Here is a 7,616-nt window from a genome sequence, read left to right as displayed (position 1 = left end):
TGAATACTTTTTGATCATCCTGCCTCCACTGGCTGAGTGCTGGAATTATAGGATAGCACCAGCTCACAACTCACTGTGTAACTCAACATGGCCTCAAACTGCAGGTGATCCTCTAGCTCAGTCCTCTAAGTGCTAGGACTACAGGAACGAGCTACCCGTTCACGACCAAAAAGCAGTTTGGTTGAATCTAAATCTAATAAAACTCCATACATTGCGTTTAGTAAACAGGTCTGATGAATCTACTTCAATCATGGCAATAAGTCCTTTTTCTCTTCCTCAAGTGCTGGGATTACAGGTGTGTACCCCTCGCCTGGTATAGGGGTACTGGAGAGCAAACACTCCAATGTTATATAAGTTTTCTGCCAATGGAAATGTTTCCAGCCCTCTAGTATTTTCTGTCTTTTCTCTTTTCCAGATAGAGTCTTATTATGTAGCAAAAGCTGGCCTGGAATTTGCTATGTAGACCAGATTATCACCTGCCACTTAATGAGTGTGAGGCTACCCTGGGCTACATGAGACCCTGTCTCAACAAAGAAACCTGCAACTGTATCATCACCACACTGAAGTAATCTTTCTGTTTTTATCTCCCAAGGATTGGGATTTATCTGTACCTGTCTTACTTGCAATTAATAAAGGTCATTTTGCTCTAGAATTTTTCCTGCCCTTAATTTAGATAGTTTCAAATGATATGGTTTAATAATTTAAAAAAGCAAAGTAATTAAGAAAGTAAAGATAGCAGTTTAGATGCAAATGATGTCTACAAAGATTTGGCTAATTGTGAAAGTGAAATTAGTTTAAGACCACTAAGTGTCTGTGTTGGTTTGTATATGCTTGGTTTAAGGAGTGGCACTATTAAAAGCTACGGCCTTGTTGGAAAAGGTGTGGCCTTGGAGGAGGTGTGGACCTAGTTGCCTGGAAGCCAGTATTCTGCTAACAGCCTTTCAGATGAAGATGTAGAACTCCTGCACCAAGCCTTCCTGGATGCTGCCATGTTCCCACCTTGATGATAATGGACTGAACCTCTGAACCTGTAAGCCAGCTCCAGTTAAATGTTATTCTTATAAGAGTTGCTTTGGTCATGGTGTCTGTTCACTGCAGTAAAACCCCAACAAAGATGGTGTCCATGGAGTTTGTGATCTGTAGAAAGAAGCTGATGTTCAAAAGCTAAGTTTTGAGCCCGGGATGGTGGACCACACCTGCAATTTCAGCACTCGTGATGCTGGAGGTAAGAGTATTAGGATCTCAAGGTTATCCTCAGCCACAAAGTGAGTTTGAAGTTAGCCTGAGTTACACGAACCAGTCTTAAAAACAAAACATAGCACAGCAAAGCAAAGCAAAACAAAACACAAAACAGGACCTGGAGAGGTGGCTCATGAGTTGAGTGGTTACTACTCTAGAAAGAAGTTCAGTTCCTAGTATCAACACCAGGTGACCCACAAACTACTTATGACTCTAGTTCCAGAAGATAGTCAGCTCTCTGACCTCCACAGGCACCCGCATGTACAAGACGAACACAAACTCAAGCAGGCACATGCATGGCCACATGAAAACAAAACAAATAGAGAACCAGGAAGAGAACAAAGGAAGGATAGAGTTTTAAATAGGGTAGTTATTAACCATTGTCTATTTCCAGAAAGGATTCTGTGGGACTGGAGTGGGGAATCTAATTAAAGCTGTGCACGTGAGATTTACAGGCAAAAGTAGGTCTCCCATAGAAATTGACTGAAAGCAGAGAGGGAAGAGTCCAGAACAAATGAATGCATTTTGACACACGCTCAAGGGACTTTATTGAAACATAAAGTTCTCTTTCTCAGGCCAGTGAGATGCTGCACTGGGTCAATGTGCTTGACCCTGGCTTGACCCCTGGGTCCCACATGTTGGAAGGAGAGACCTAATCCCCCAAGGTGTCCCTAGGTCTCCACACATGCGCAGTATCATCCCACCTCCAAATAAACAAAATCTAATAAAAGCTGTCTTTCACTACCTTGTCACCCCTGAGGAATGGGATAGAAGACCTGGTGGAGGGCATCTAAGTAGGGCTTGTCACCAGAAGATGTGGACAGATGGCTGCCCACTGGTAATTTTGCAAGCGTACATGGCCCCTTCACTCTCCGACAACAGCATACATGAAATGAGCTTTGAAAGTCTTGTAGTTCGAAGAGTCAAGGCTCCTTACTTATTTAAGAACAAGGGAAGAACGAATTACAGATGTTTGGTAGTTGCACATGACTAGAGTGAGGCTAGCGCTCATAAAAATTATAACTTATTAAGTTGAGAGAATGGTATTTGAAATGGCTTATAAAAGTGAGACTTCTCAGGAAGCTACTACATTTGTACAAACACAGATTAGATGAAACTGCCTGAAGTACAATAGGTAGTCACAGACTAGAATATAAGTGCTATGTTCATCTTGATTTGTATTAAGGATAGAGGAGCTAGGAACATGGCTCAATCAGTAGGATGCTTGCTTCACAAACACAATGCCTTGGGCATGCTTGTCAATCCTGAATAAACCAATGGTATTTGGTGAAACATGTCAATAGTCTTAGCTCTCTGAAAAAAAAGAAGGCATGAGGGTCAGAAGTCCGAGGTCATCCTTGCTACCTGAGTCACCAGCCTCAAAAATCAAGATCAAACCGGGCCAAACAAAAAGAAAGAAATAAAAGTCATTTGGATGTTCTGAAGATAAATTATAGATCCGGTTTTATGAACAATGTATTGAGAACTAGGCAAAGGTTGAAAAACTCTATGTGAAATACAGGGGGAGAAAAGTAGGGCTTTGATTAAAAAAAAAAAAGAAGAAAGAAAAAGAAGGTAAGGCTGGAGAGATGGCTCAGCAGTTAAGAACACTGGCTGCTCTTCCAGAGGGCCTGGATTTGAAGCCCAGCATCTGTATGATAGCACACAACCATCCACATCTCTAGCTCCAGATAATTGACTCATCTCCTCTCTCCTGGCTTCTATAGGCACAGCACACATGTGGTGCGCAGACACGCATTCAGGCAGAACATCTGTGCATAAAATAAAAATAAAATCTAAAGAACTTTAGGGTGCCTGGTGCATACCTTTGATCTTAGCACTTGGAAGGCAGAGGCTGGGGGATGAATCTCTCTCTGTGTATTTGAGGCCAGACTAGTCTACAAAGTGAGTGGCAGGCAGTCAGGGTGTCAGAGTGAGGCCTTCAAAAAATGCAAAGTATAATTTCTCTGTGCTAGAGTTAATCACGGATTTGGAAATATAGGAGTTATGATATCTGTATTTTGTTGTTTTTGAGATATTCTAATATTTAATCGTATTTGTGATAAATTGATTTTTCACAGGCCACCCTAGAACTGAAAGGAAACACATTTGCCCACAGGGAATGGCTGTGTCATCTACATAATAATCTGGGGGTAATGGATCCTTATTTGTTTTGCTCTTTTGAGCTGGAGTCTGACTTTGTAGCCTTGGCTGGCCTCCACTTGTTCTGTAGCTGAGGTTGACCTTGAACTTTAGGTGACCCTCCTGAATCAGTATCCAGAGAGCTGGGGTGAAAGACAGGAGCAACCACACTTGGCTTCTTATCCACTTTAGAATTTGGGTTTAGGGTATTTTATGAGTTGAATTAAAAACCCGGAGTCAATCCTTGTATCTAGAACCTCGATTTCTAGCTATTTTTAGGTAAGCTGTTAAAACTCATAGCACCTAATTTTGAATAGGCAGTGTGGGTTGATAGAGTAGGCAGGGCTTTTCAATAGGACTTAATTGTTCTGAAACTGTGAATGCATAATTATGTAATTTGTTATGATGAACTTTCATTTTTAGACTTCTATGGTAGGAGTCCTTAATGCTTATGTGGAAATCATGTAATTCTGATTTGTATAGTTTTATGGCATCAGCTCCTAAATATATACTAATTACTGACTGTATAATAAATCGTCTCCACCGGTACCCTGTGCAAATTTAAAACAAGAATGTCATTAGGAAGGAAAACACTTAAAATGTTGGAGTAGCACAGTTATTCAAAAGAGAACACCTAGAGAATATTAATGTAATTTTGCCCCTCATAGAGGAGAAAGAAAACAAGTAGCTGTGCATAGCATTTTCACGTTTGGAGGCACATGCTAGGTAGAAAAAATGCAGATAGCACGAGTGCAGACTAGCTGGGTGAGGTCGGCTTGACAATAGGTAGGCAATGGAATCTGATTAGATATAGTTCTGTTATCAAACATTTCTTCAACATTATGTTATTCTTTTTTAAATGGTTGCTAAACTAATTCTAGATGCTTTTTAGAGTTTTTGCAGATGTTGTGGGTGGGAATTAGATGTCTCTGAGACATTGCTTGCTCGGTGAGTATGAAGCTTTGGGTTCAGTCCTCAGCGTGGTATAAGTGCCTGTAATATCAGCTCTCTCAGGAGACCAGAGGACCAGAAAGAAGTTCAAGGTCTCTCTCAACTGCATGGTGAGTGTAAGGCCATAATGACTGCCTGTCTGCCTGCTTGCCTATCTATCTTGAGATCTTGAGGCATAGTGGCTATGCATCTTAGGACACTAAGGCAAGGAGATCTCTGAGCTCAAGGTCATCTGGGACAAAGCAAGTCTCAGATCCAGATGTGGTGGTACACGCCTTCTGCTGGAGACCTACAGAAGGACATTGGAAGAGGGAAGGCTCACTCTCTTTGCCTGCTTGCCTTGTGGGACTGAGCAACTGCTAGATCCTTGGACTTCCATTCACAGCTGCTGCTGACCATTGTTGGGGTGTTGGACTACCGACTGTAAGTCACCAACAAAGTCTCTTACCATATAGAGACTATCCATAAGTTCTGTGATTCTAGAGAACCCTGACTAATACTAATACAGATAATACTACCTACCTACCTACCTATCTACCTATCTACCTACCTACCTATCTATCTATCTATCCATCCATCCATCCATCCATCCATCCATCCATCCATCCATCCATCCATCCATCCACCCACCCACCTACCCCTGTAGACATAATGTTATTATACATTATGTAAAGATTACCTTTGTATTATTCAAATGCTGATTTTTGGTGCCCCATCTCTCAAACCATTGCTCCCCAATTATTCCCTGGTTGGTCAATAAAGAAGCTGTTATCAGCCAACGACTGAGTGGAGGAGAGAATAGGGATGGACTTCCTCCCAGTCAGGAAAGGGTGGGAAGCAGAAAGAGGAAGTGGGGATTCACCATTGGGAAGGAGTTCAGGAGGCACCTCGAGAAGACACCTGGAGTCTAGAGAGCTGCATTAGTACTAGAAGGCAAGTGTCATTGTCATTTTGACTGGGAAGTAGGCAGATTAGAGGATTAAAATAGAGTAATACTGCTTAGTTGTTGTGCCCTTAAAGCTTGTTAAGTAAATATAATAATTTACTCTCAGTTATTTGGGAGCTGGCTGGGCTAATAGGAAAACTGTAACAAACATTTATAAACAGCCACTAACATATCTATATCTTTATCTATACCTATATCATCTATATCTAAATCTATAAAGCTGAGTTTGGGGTATGGTAGCATACACAGAGGTAGGTGGATCTCTGTGAGTTCAAAGACAGTCCAGTCTAAATAATATACAATAAGAGCTTATCTCAAAATACTTAAAAAATAAATTTCTGTAAAGTTTTTAAAATATTTATATTTATTTATATGAATAATTGTTCTGCCTGCATATAAATATGGGTACTGTCTTAGAGTTTCTATTCCTGCACAAGCATCATGACCAAGAAGTCAAGTTGGGGAGGAAAGGGTTTATTCAGCTCACACTTCCACATTGCTGTTCATCACCAGAGGAAGTCAGGACTGGAACTCAAGCAGGTCAGGAAGCAGGAGCTGATACAGAGGCCATGGAGGGATGTTACTTACTGGCTTGCTTCCCATGGCTTGCTCAGCCTGCTTTCTTATAGAACCCAGGTCTACCAGCCCAGGGATAGCACCACCCACAATGGGCTGGGCTCTCCCCCCTTGATCACTAGTTGAGAAAATGCCTTACAGCTGGATCTCATGGAGGCATTTCCTCAATGGAGACTTTTTTCTCTGTGATAATCCCAGCTTGTGTCAAGTTGACACAAAACCAGTCAGTACAAGTACCATGTGTGTCTGGAATGCTCAGAGGCTAGAAAAGGGTGTTTGATCTCCTGGGACTGGATTTACAGATGGCTGTGAACCAGCACTTCGGTGCCAGAAAGGAAAAGCAGGTACTTTGGAAGGGCAGCTAGTGCTCTTACCCACTGAGCCATTTCTCCAACCCCAACTTTCTGAAACACCTGCCACGTGTAACAGGCGCTTTTTGTTCCCAGTTCTCAGGCCTGCCATTCTTTCATTTGAATTTGTTCTCTAACTCAAAAAACTAACTTCTTCACATCTTCCTTTAATGCCCATTATAATTGACTTTTGCTGCATATGCTGCCTTTGCTTTTTTGAAAATTTTTTTTTGAAAATTTTTTATTTTTGCAAATGAGGCTTTTTGTCTTGTCAATAGAGGCTTTGCTACTCTACTTTTAGTCTAGTGCCCTACTACCGAGCCACATTCAAAGCTCTTTATTTCTACTACTACTACCACTACTACTATTATTATTTAGAAACAGTTTTTAACTAAGTTGCCCAGGTTGACCTTGAACTCATTATGTCGCACGAGGGTCTTGACTTTAAAATTTCCTGTCCTGGTGTCTCAAATCATTGGGATTACAGACCTCTGCCATCACACCCAGCCAGCCTCATTCTCGAAAGAGCTTTTCAACGTGTGCCTTAGAACTACGCCTGACAGGTTTTTGTTTTGTGGGAGGTGCCACTATAATCACAGGCTGGCCTCAAACTCACTATGTTGCCCAGGTTGGCCTCCACCTTGCAAATCCTCCTGCCTCTGTGCCCCTGTCACTGAATCCTGGGATATCAGGCACGCTTCACAACACCCATCCAGGTTTTATTTTTTTAAGCCAATTGGGCACATCCACAGTCTTCTGGTTTCTATTGTTGCTGCTGAAACTTTTCTTTGCCACTTTAAAGGGTTCCCTTTGGTCTTGGTATTCCGCAGCTTCACTCTGGTGGCTCTAAGTGCAGATTTATTGTTCTTCAAATTGTTCAGGATTTGGAGAGCTTCCTAAGTCTGTGGGTTGGCATCTATCATCAGTTCTGGAAAGTTCTCAGCCATTATCTTGTCAAAAATTGCTTCTGCTTATTGTCTTTTTGCTTTTCTTCCAAAGCCATAATTAGATTTATTTTAAACCTCACAACGTCTTCAATTGTCACTTAGGTTCTCTGTCATACATATTTCATATAGTGACAAAGATGGCTTTTTTTGTTTTTAATTAAAAAAAAACTTTTTTCACCCATCTGAGTATGATGTGTGTGTGTGTCTGCCCACAGTGTACATGTGTGTGTGTGTGTGTGTAGATGCACACATATGACGGCAGACGCCCTCAGAAGCCAGAGGTAATGGATCCTCTAGCGCTGAAGTCTCAGGTCAATGGCCAGACAGTTTAGACAAATTCTGGTTATTGGCTAGCTCATCATGATTTGCTCAGCCTGCTTCCTTCCTTCCTTCCTTCCTTCCTTGGTTATTTTATGTATTTACATTTAAGATTTTTTTATTTAATCTTCTTACACTCTAGATTTT

The sequence above is a fragment of the Micromys minutus genome, assembly GCF_963924665.1.
Source record: "Micromys minutus genome assembly, chromosome: 22".
NCBI lineage: Eukaryota > Metazoa > Chordata > Mammalia > Rodentia > Muridae > Micromys > Micromys minutus.
Note: the sequence above shows the minus strand (reverse complement) of the source record.